We start from the raw sequence: 11,419 nt of genomic DNA on the forward strand, positions 1-11,419 counted from the left end.
AACAGTGCAGGACATCATAAAATAATGTCAACGCTTTGAGCAGGCCAAGAGCCGCCACACTGCAACACCTTTCACACGTCTGCCAAACACAGCTGCGACATCCTCTGATAATGACAGGCTAGGAGTGCAGCGACCAAATGACCTGACGCGGATAATGCGTCGAGAACTTGAAGCCATATCTCCTGCAGCCATTATTCCCGCCCCAGTGTGCCGACCATTTGCCTGCAGCACCATTAGTGCACGCAAGATTCCGCAAGGAACTCGCTAATCTTGGAGTTAACTCTGCACGTGTCGTTGCCGCTGAGCAACTGTCTCGTGCTCGAAGTCCATCATCTGGTCCGCGGTATCCTGCACGTTAGCGAAGTCCAGCCGAGTGGCGAACCGCAGGCGATCGGCCATTCTGTTTTGCCTCGCGGCGTATCGGTCACGTTGCTAGCCATTCTAAGAACCGTGCTGTCTCCTTCCCTCTGCGACCGCCATTCATCAGTAATCATCGCTCCGAACAGCGTCGTTGCCAGTCTACATTGGCGCCGCAACAGCCAAGCAACGACATTCGCCCTTCTTGGTCGCGCTTCCTCGTCGTGATTTCGACGTCACCAGTCCCGTTCGCCACCAGCTCGTCGACGATCTTCCCTATCGCCGCAGGCTTATCGCCCATCGTCCCCGATGCAGCCCCGATGCCCGTCTCTGGAAAGCTAAGCGGTGTAGCTCCTGGAGGTGACGATGCATTGGCGACTCGACCGCAAAACCATCTCATCACATTGCCGACCAAACAGAATTTGATGGATGTTTTAGTCTATGGTGTCAGTGTCCCAGGGCTCATTGACACTGGCGCGAACGTATCGGTGATGAATGGCGAATTTTGCCGACGCCGAAGGAAGGCATGGGTAAACGACGGCGGTAACTATGACTCTCTTGAGTTACTTGACTCTTCAGTAAATTGACTTGACACTTGAGTAACTTGATTCTTTTGCTTCTGGTGAGACTACAAGAAACTAACAAATTTCACCCACTACAGAATGGCTTCTCCAGCGATCGGTCAACACAGTCGAACCTGCTACTATTACAAGGACTCATGAAGCACGCTAAACGCTTCAACGGTCATTTTTATGCTGCCTCACTCGACCTACGCAAGGCTTTCGACTCCGTCAGTCATCGTGCGCTTCTCTCTTCTCTGTGGGAGGGAGGGCGCATGATGACTACGTGTTGTTGATTGCTGACCAATATTATGGTCAATCGACTACCTTTTCTTATCGAGGCAGGTCCGATGGGATTAGAGTGTTCGTGCAGAGGGGGATCAAACAGGGTGATCCCCTGTCTCCATTTTTGTTTAATCTGGCTATTGATCCCCTTCTTCACGACCTCAACTCCTCCGGATACGGTTATAAAGTGGAAGGCGCGACTGTGTCGGCCCTTGGATACGCCGACAACCTCATTTTAACCGCTTCCAGCTATGAAGAAGTGGTGAGGAACCTGGACGTGGTTCAACAACATTTCAAAAAGATTGGATTGGCTTTAAACCCCAAGAAAACCCAGTATTTTGGGTGGAGGTACGAGGCCCATCGGCTCAAGTGGTTCGACTACGACATTACCCGGCTTCGGCTGGCGGATGCCGTGGTCAGCCCCAAGAGCCGAAACGAACCTATCAGGTATCTGGGTCTCCATCTCTTTGTTAATAAACCCCCGAAGGCTTCAATTACATTAATCGAGAAAGAATTCGCATTTTTCAATTAGGCCAAATTGAAGCCTTTTCAGAAATTAAATTGCATTTCGACCTTATTGGTCCCGAAATTGTTATATGCCACGTCCAGCTTCCTCCCAGTTCTATCTATCTCTGCAAATATTGATAGGTCTGCCCGGCAGGCAATTAAGCGAATTTTGCACCTGCCGGCATCATTTTCTGATTTCATGGTTCATGCCCCGCATCGAGCAGGTGGCCTGGGCGTCTTGGAGCTCTCTCGCGTATCGGCCGAATCACAAGTTAGGTCCTTCGCGAGGCTCCAGCATCTAGGCTCTCCGATCGTGGATGCCGTTCTGGATGGCACGCTTGACGGCTTCCTTCGGCAGCTGGAGGAGAAGATGGGCGTGCCGTTGGGGATCGTTGAGTCTCCGTCTCTAGATAAGGCACTACGTACAGCCTGAACATCACACTTGGAGGAGGTCAAGAAAAAATATACCAACAAAAGCCTTTTTGCTTTTGAGAGTGATCCAATTGGGAATAGGTGGCTCAGTCCGAATACCAAATTTATGAGTGACGGGGACCGCATTAAGGGCCCTTCGACTGCGGTCTAACCTATTCCATACGCGGACACTCTAATCGCCATAGTAGTGAGGATTCGGCAAAGCTATGCAGACGATGGCATAAGGCTCAAGAAACCACCTATCATATCCTTCAGATGTGTGCGGCCGTCCACCAGCCGCGTTGCTCACGGCATAACTTCATTGCGAAAGCGATAGTTATCAAACTTCAGGCACGTCACCCAGATGCTGACGTCTCAAGTGAACGCCTCCTTGTGGCCGATGACGGTGTCAGGCATCGGCCCGACATCGTGGTTGACCTCAAGGATAAAACATTCATATTGGATGTGGCGGTTGCTTGGGTGCCAGGACTTACACCCTTAAGGCCATGTGCACCCACAAGAGGCGCAAGTATTTGCCCCTTGTGTCACTTTTTCGAGAGCGTCAGCCTCAGAAGGGGGTGAAGGTCCTGGGCCTGGCGTTCGGTGCACGTGGTCTAATTTGTCCAAGCACCAAAAGGGCTGCAAAGGAAATTGGACTTCGGGAAGCGGAACTGGCTTGGTTAGCAGCCAGAACACTGGTGGGCAGTTTAGTCTGCCTTAACGGGTTTTCAAAACAAGTCGTCGCTTCATGACCAGGGATTTGGCAGCCCATTTACGTGCTTGCATTTGATCATCCATAATCGCACATCTCCATTCGATGTTTCTGATGTCATCCCATTTTCATGCGATAATTTTATGTTTTATTTTTATACATGTACTCTATACTCTTCTTAACGCTTTTATCTCTCTTTTTTTATCGCTTTTTACCTTTACCCTCCCCTTTTATCGCTTTTATCTTTATTATTTTAGCAGTACAATGCTGCATATATTTTCTGGCCATTTTTTGTGGCCCAACTGGGAAAATATCTTGTATAAATATATGTTTACAGAGGCTTCCAGCAAATATAGCGTGGAAGTCGACCCCAGCCCCCTAAGCCGCTTGAGCGTTGTCTACTTAATTCTTTTTGCATGCTTTCCTTTGGTGCCTTTTGTCTTTTCGCTTTAACTTTTTGTTTTTTCTAGTGAATGTCCTGCTATAGCGGCTGCTTGTGCCGTCCGTCTGGTATACTGGCCCCCCTCACCACGTCCTCAAGAAACAAGAAAAACATCGAGGCTTCAGGATTCCTGTAGCACCAATGGCGCTGGCCTCCTGCCACGTATTTGCCTACCGACAGACGGATGCTACCCCTTCACCACTTTAAAGGGGAAAATGAATAAATGAGTAAATGCGGCTAGAGCAGTGCGGCTCTTGCGCTGTCTGGTCTGCTCCAACTGGCATGGACTGGAGGAATCCGACTGTCGGTTTACAACAAAGCATTGCGAGGGCCGTTGACCATGGCTAGAGCAGTGCGGCTTTGCACTGTCCAGTGAGCTTCAGCTGGCATGGACCGGGGGAATCCGACTGTCTAATTAAAACAAAGCATTGCGGTGGCCGTTGTCCATGCTGACGCTGTGTGATTTCTGCCCAGTGCTCTAAATGTCGAGGTGGAGAAATGCAACAATCAGTGGGGAGACGAAGGGAGTAACTATGACTCCCTTATGATTAATCTCTTCAAGTGCGGCTTTTTGCCGTGGCTTATATTAGAGGCTTTTGAATGAATAAACAAGTAAATTAATTCAAGGTTAAACTGCATCCGATCGGAATGCTCCATTGCTTGCCGTCTGTGCCTCGTGGCAGCCTAGTTCTTAAGAAAATGAGGGTTTCATTCCAGTAGCGTTTATCGCATAAAGGGCATGCTACTGCCTTAGTAAACACAGCACTGGCGGCTCGGGAGCAGGCTTTTATGTGTTCTTCTGTTTTTGAACGTTTCCTGCGGAGTCGCCATGTTACATTTCCTTCCTGTACTTACATTTTCCTCATAATTGCGAGACCTGACTGCTTAGTGAGTGGCGTGCCATCTGGTGTCTGAAGGACACAAAAGTCAAACCAGAAAACGCTGTAGTACAGGCAAGAGGCGAGAAGTGGCGCTGCCGACGTTAACTTACTGAAATTGTCCGAAATCCGGCACTGCTATGCTGTTAGCATTCCTTTCTTACAAAGTGTGGCTTGCGACCCCTCGCGATCTCGATATTGCGGACATTCTGACGTTCACAGTTCTCCATGAAACGTCTGTAGATAAAAGAAATCGAGCTTTGAAAGTGCTGCCAGCATGGTGCATTAAGCCGCTAGGCCACCATATCCCTATGAACCTTGAGGATAATGGTTCTACTACCACTAAAAACATTGTCTCTCGTTTCTTTTTATCCTTTTTTTTCTTCCCAGTAAGAGCTGTTCCTTTTTTCTCCCCCGCGTCTACCTCTAACTTTGTAACTCACTAATCGGGGGCGGATATGGAACACTGGGCTTATTCTTGTTCTTACTCTCCTAATTTAAAAGTTAAAATGGCTTCCAACGTCCACGTACTAATGTACCCTCATTCTCATTTGGACTGTCATTTATGCAGGTTCAGCGAGCGCAGAATGGAACCACTGGAGATGCATTACGAAAGTAATCATGGGTTAATCATTAAGTGGAAAAGTAGTCGGTGTGCATTCCTGGGTTCGTAACAATCGGTTGCAGCTCATTTCTCATACTGCTCACAGAACAAGGACTCCTCCTTAACCGATACAACCTCGAGTGAGGAGAGCCTAGTTAGCTGGCAGAAATCGCAAGTCAGTTCTGCAGAAATGGAGGATGCTTCTTTACAGCCCAAAACCCAAAACGAGGAACTAATACTTAGCTATCCACCTCCTCGTAATGTCTGCCCCTTATGCTGGGCACAATTTTCTTGCAGAGTAAAGGTTGAGCAGCACGTCAGCAGCAAACACGAAATCACTGTAACCTGGCAATGCAGGAGCTGCAACACATTTAGTTACAAAACCTCTCAGTCGGCATCAGCGCACTTCACCAAATGCCGCGAAAATTGTCCGCTTCGCCGCCGTCGACTGGTGGAAACCACAGTATAAGTAGAATTATTCAAAATAAAGGCACTTCAACAAACTCCGGGCACATGGCTTCAGGAGGCTCAGGAAACAAATGTTGCAAGGCACAAAAAGTTGGTCGCCAAATTGAAACAGAGGTAATTTGGGAAAGGGCACTCCGGAAGGAGGAGGTCAGGCGGCTTGGTGGGAGCGGGAGATGCGCGCTGTCGTCGCCGCAAGGGCACAGTTGGGCTCGCTTGCCAGTGCCTATCAGTTAAGTTTCAACCTACCGGCACGTTCGGCGGTGGACGTGACATCCTTAAGTCGATCGGCAGAATTCCTACAATTTGAATCTGGTATACCGGAATCAGATAGAATTAAAATCTATCTGCGTGGCCAGTGCACACAGGAAGTCAGGCCGACCTCTGGAACTGTCCGTTTCGCTCTCCTTCACCTCTAGTGGGGACATGTCGTCATCAATCCCTGGGCCGGTACCTAAAACATATAGTGGAGACAATGTCCCACGCCCATTGTCCCCTGCCGGCGATACCGGTATGCCCCCAGGGTGTGCAAACCACAAAGATGCTCGCGACCCTGAGATCGCTGGAGCCACTCAGGGGGCCTAGCTGAGTATTCTTTGATAACACAACAAAGCTATGATGATTAACGGGCGAGCTGGCTAGCTGGGGACAGCGCTGCTGAATTTCTTTCGCCCACTCTGGCCGGAGGGGGGGCTCGATGAGCACCCGGCTCAGCCGAACAGGCCTGCTCCCCACCCTTTGACCTCAACAGCCGGCCGTCTCGATGGTCATAGGAACGGGGCCCGACTGAGGAGAGCGGCAGCGACGTCATCTCGATCCACGAATAAGGCCGAAGGCCTGTGTCCGCTTCTAGCTCGTGCGACGGGCTCTCTTTCCAGGATGGGTGCAGCCCTACGTCTTCGACTCATGCTACCTCAGAACCAAGTAAATTACTTAGTAAGAGTATCGATGACTCTTAACAACCTCAGCCTTATTCAGCCGCCTGGGTCGATTGCAAGTACGCCTCCGAATCCGGATTCGGATGAGCAGGGTAGGGTAAGGTCGGCAGCGGTGCCGGCTGCAAGCTCCTACTGCAGGTGGACGACGCCGCAGATACTCATTCTGGCCAGGGCCGAGCTGTCCCTTCCCCCCGGTGAGAAATACATAAATAAAAAATTAGCTGCTGTTTATCCATCGAGATCTTTGGACGCAATTAAGGGTCTACGGAAGAGCAAACGATATAGAGACCTTTTGGCCAGAGAATCTGAGCTCTGCCAAACTGGCAATAATAATGAGCCTTGCACCTTGTCCCCTCAGGAGAACTACGATGATGAAGTGCCCTCCACGGTAGAATCAAGGAATGTTGAAAATGTCACTCAGATGTTCTTAGACTACAATATTAATTTTCCAGGGCGGGCAGCAAACGCATGCAATACCCCAATAACAATGCCGCATCTGGCCATTATTTACGGACACTTTGGAATAAAACCAAGAAAACCGAAGCAGGCGAAGAACGCCAAAGTCCGCCCCATTCGCAACAAAAATAGAAAGGCTAGAGATTTAAAACGGCGGCAATATAAGGAACATCAGCGTTTATACAACCTAGGTCCGAAAGTCCTCCTAGAAGAATTAGTATGCCAGCAGAGGGAGCTTGGGGAAATTGAAATGAGGGACATCCACAACATCTTTGACGGCATTTTAGGATCAGATTCAATTACTGTAGATAAAGTAGGTGTAAAAGAAAATTCATTGCCTCGTGAAGCCAACCTTCTCTCCGAGGACGAAATCGAAATAATAATGAAAAACATGGGCGTGGGCTCGGCACCAGGTCCGGATGGCCTAAGTGTCCGTGAAATGAAAAAAATTCCGAGCGCCATCTGGACGATCATCGTTAATAATTTTTTGTGTTTCCGGCGCCTGCCTGATGATTTTCGGCAGTCCAGAACAATCTTTATTCCTAAAAGTGGCGATGGGTTGACTGCGGCTGAGCTTCGTCCAATCACCATTGCCTCGGTGGTCGTTCGTACCTTTTCCAGATTGCTTCTTTTAAGATTACAAGAATCTTATAACTTCAATAAATTACAAAGTGGTTTTTTTTTCAGACAGGGCTGTGCAATCAAATATCCTCCTTCTAAAGGGCGTCATGAAGCACGCAAAGAAGTTTCACAGGCCACTTTTCGCAGCCTCTCTGGATCTGCGTAAAGCCATCGACTGGATCAGTCATCACGCCCTTTTTAGGCTCCTGGGGAGGGCGGCTGCCATATAGCTTAGTTGGAAAGCATTAGAGACATGTATACTTCCCAGGCAACCACATTTACTTACAGAGAAAAAACGGACGATGTCAGAGTGTATGCCCAGAGAGGCATTAAACAGGGCGACCCTCTGTTTCTTTTTAATCTCACTCTGGACCCCCTATTAGACGACCTAAACTCCTCGGCATTCGGCTGTGCAATCAATCGTCAAACGATCACTGCAATGGCATATGCCGATGACCTGCTATTTGCCGCCTCGTCATACGAAGAACTGCACAGAAACCTGGAGGTTGCAGAGAAACACTTAAAAAAATCTGATTGGCGTTAAATCCACTCAAAACCCAATATTTTGGTTGGCGGTCCGACTCCAACAGGTTAAAATGGTTCGACTATGGCATTTCTGACATAACAGTTGGGGATGCCGCGATCGTCCCAAAAGGTCGTAACGAACCCATTCGATACCTGGGAGTTGACTTTTTCGTGAAGAAACACCCGACGGCTTCAATTGATACTATTCGGCGGGATCCTAATCTGATTAATTCGGCCCAGTTGTAGCCATTCCAAAAACTTAACTGCATCTCAACTTTATTGGCTACAAAATTGATGTATGCAACCTCCAGCTCTCTGAGAGTTCAACCGTTAACCCGGAAGCTAGACCGCGACATACGCCAGAGAATAAAAGCATCCTACATCTCCCGGCATCTTTTCCAGACATTATCATACATACTCCTCATCGAGCAGGGGGCCTTGGCGTGCTGGAGCTATCTCGAGTGGCGGCTGAATGCCAGGTAAAAGCATTTGCTCGGCTCCAACGCCTAGGCTCCCCAATCGTGGATGCGGTGCTAGAAGGATCGCTTCGTGGAGACCGGGAGGCACTCGAAGGAAAGATGTTTGTAACGGCCGGCCTCGTAGAGCCTAAATCACTGCAACGAGCTCTGCAGCAGGCGCGTAGAACACACTTGGAGGATTGGAAGAAATATTACACAAACAAAAGCCTATTTGCTTTTGAGAGCGATCCGGTTGGAAATGGGTGGCTTCGGCCAGATACCAGGTATAAGGGAGATGGTGGTCGCATCCGCTCCCTGCGCCTGCGTACTAACCTATTTCCAGCTAGGACGCTCTCTAACCGGTACACAACTGACGATTCCGCCAAGCTTTGTAGAAGGCGCCATCAGGCACAGGAAACCACATTTCACATCCTCCAGGTGTGTCCATCCGTCCACGAGCCACGTTGCTCTCGGCATAACTTAATTTCTCAGGCCATTATCAATAAACTGCGGGAAAAGCACAAGGAGGCTGAGATTTCGAGCGAGCGCCTCCTTGTGACCGGGGACAAAACCAGGCTAAGGCCCGACATTGTTCTCGAGCTCAAGGAAAAATGATAAATTTTCTATGTGGCGATCGCTTGGTATGCCAGAAGAGAAACACTGGAAGGCATGTGTGCTGCTAAGCGCCAAAAGTACCAGGCCTTAGTGCCGGTACTTCAGGCAAAGTGCCCTGAAATGGAAGTGACGGTCTTAGGGCTGGCACTTGGCGCACGCGGTCTCCTTTGTCCCAGCACCTAGAGGGCTGCCACAGAAATTGGCTTAAAGGAATGGGAATTGGCCTGGCTTGCGGCATGCACTTTGGTTGGCAGGCTTATCTGCCTCAACCGCTTTTATAAAGAAGTGATCGCTTGATCTGGGGAATTGGCAACACTCTTGAGGCCATCTTTGTGTCTCAGCCCGCATATCATTCTTTTTTCCTTTCTCTCTTTCATTTTTTTTAAATTTAATTATCCCCTTTCCATTCCCCACCCTTTCTTTAAATCACCTAATACTTATCAATTTTTTCCTCTTTTGTTTTAAACGCCACCCTAACTTCCAAAAAAAGTCATTTAACTCCGGTGCATTAGCTTTAGCCTATTGATAAACGTAACGGTAAATGTAATTGAAAAGCATAATGTTATAGGTAACGATAGAAGGCGAAATAAAAACGTACATCCTCAATAAAATAGTTTTATAGGTAACCTTGGAGCTTAAGTTTACAACATAGAGATTACGGTTAGATCAATATGATTTTTATTTAGCAATCTACATAACCTCTAGGGCCTTGATTACAGTCTTTTTAAGGGGTATTCAGATAGTGTGCCCACATAAACATGTACACAATATGTCGCTTTCATGTGCCTACCTTTTCCGGCTGCTGCATTGTTTTCATGGTTAAATGCCATTTATATATTCGGGCCACTTAGCTCGCCCCATCGGGAAGAAATGTCCGTGCACAATGCCTCCCCGGTGCTGTGCCAACTGCGCGAGAGCATCGCCGCGATGTCCTAGTCTCTTCGGCACGTCCTTTTTCACTTTTTTTTCCAGCATGCTTCACTTTTTGTGTGTTTTGTCTTTAATTCTTTCTTTTGATTTCTAGGAAACCGAGGAAGACATTTTTAAGCCTGTTGGAACCAACAGTGGACTAAAGCAACTATGTATGTATACCTACTACAAGTTAAGGTGAACTGGAATTCCGAGAAGCCTTCTGAAGCTGGCCAACTCCGGCCTCGTCTATGGTTCCTGGTTCCAGCATGGCTATTCCTGTACACCAAAGGGGAAGAAAATAAAGAGTGTTGCGGCTAGAGCAGTGCGGCTTTGCACTGGCCGGTGTGCTTCAACTGGCATGGACCGGGGGAATCCGACTGTCCAATTAAAGCAAAGCATTGCGAGGGCCGTTGACCATGCTGACCCAATGTGATTCTCACACCCGCCCACACCCGCTCATAGTTCTCACACCCGCTGCATCACGCACCCTCTGCGTCGCCGACGGAGGAACGCCTAACATGTTTGGTATGTGCGCCGTTTACATTGGCATTGCGGGACGCGCCTAACGACTGTTTTGTTTGCCGTTTTGGCACAACGCTCTTACGACGTTATACTTGGCTTAGACTTTATCGTCCCATTCAGCCCTCTGATTGCACGTCTAGTGTCATTTTGCTTGAACTGCCCCACCGCTGTTATAGACCACCAGTCACACAACCACGGTTATGCGCTCCCGAAGACATCCGTCTGTCGCCTCAAGCTACTATGTACGTCACTCTACTGTCGTTCCCATGTGTTCCTGATAGCGCCTATGTGTAATGTCCTACCGCTGACATACTACTTGAAAGACATTTGTGCGTTCCCCATACCGTGCTCACTGTTACAGGCAATCACATTTTGTTCCGTCCGACAAGATTCGCGCTGTCCAGAACTTTCCTGTTCCGTCTTCCACCGCAGATGTCAGAAGCTTTATCGGGCTATGCTCGTATTTCTGTCGTTTTATCCAAAATTCTGCCCGAACCGCTCGTCCACTCATCGACTTATTTAAGGAGGACGTTGGTTTCACATAGGGCCTTGCTCAAACCAAAGCCTTCGTCGTCCTCGTACACTTGCTAACGGTTCCTCCATTGCTGGCTCAAAATCGTCTCTCGGCCGCCACTGAACTACCCACGGATGCCAGTGGCCATGGAATTTGGGCTGTACCTGTTCATTGGAAATGTAACGCATAGTACGTAATTGCATTCGCCAGCGGCCTACTGTCACATGCCGAGAATAATTTTTTCAATTACCGAACGGACGTGCCTGGCGTTAGTTTGGGCAGTTGCCAAATTCCGCCCCTGTCTGGGCCATTTCTTCTGTGAAGGCAGCGCAGCGCTAGTTTCTTCTCTCGCGCCTCTCGACGTGGCCAGAGACAATGAAATGGCGCTCACTTCCCAGACAAATAAATAATATCGTCCAAGCTACCCGTCTATAACGGATAATTCAAGTGAGGTTTTATACATGTAGCCTCCTCTGGGCTGGTCTTCTGCGCCTTAAGGTGGCCTTGCCGCCTACTGGGTTATCTGACTGAGCTATCTCGGATGATCGGTTGCTATATCTAGAAGTTCAAATCCTTGTTTTTTTTTGGGGGGGGGGGAAGAAGTATGCCGGAAGTAGGGGTGAACTACATCCATTGT

The sequence above is a fragment of the Dermacentor albipictus genome, chromosome 7 (assembly GCF_038994185.2).
Source record: "Dermacentor albipictus isolate Rhodes 1998 colony chromosome 7, USDA_Dalb.pri_finalv2, whole genome shotgun sequence".
In the NCBI taxonomy this organism is placed as follows: domain Eukaryota; kingdom Metazoa; phylum Arthropoda; class Arachnida; order Ixodida; family Ixodidae; genus Dermacentor; species Dermacentor albipictus.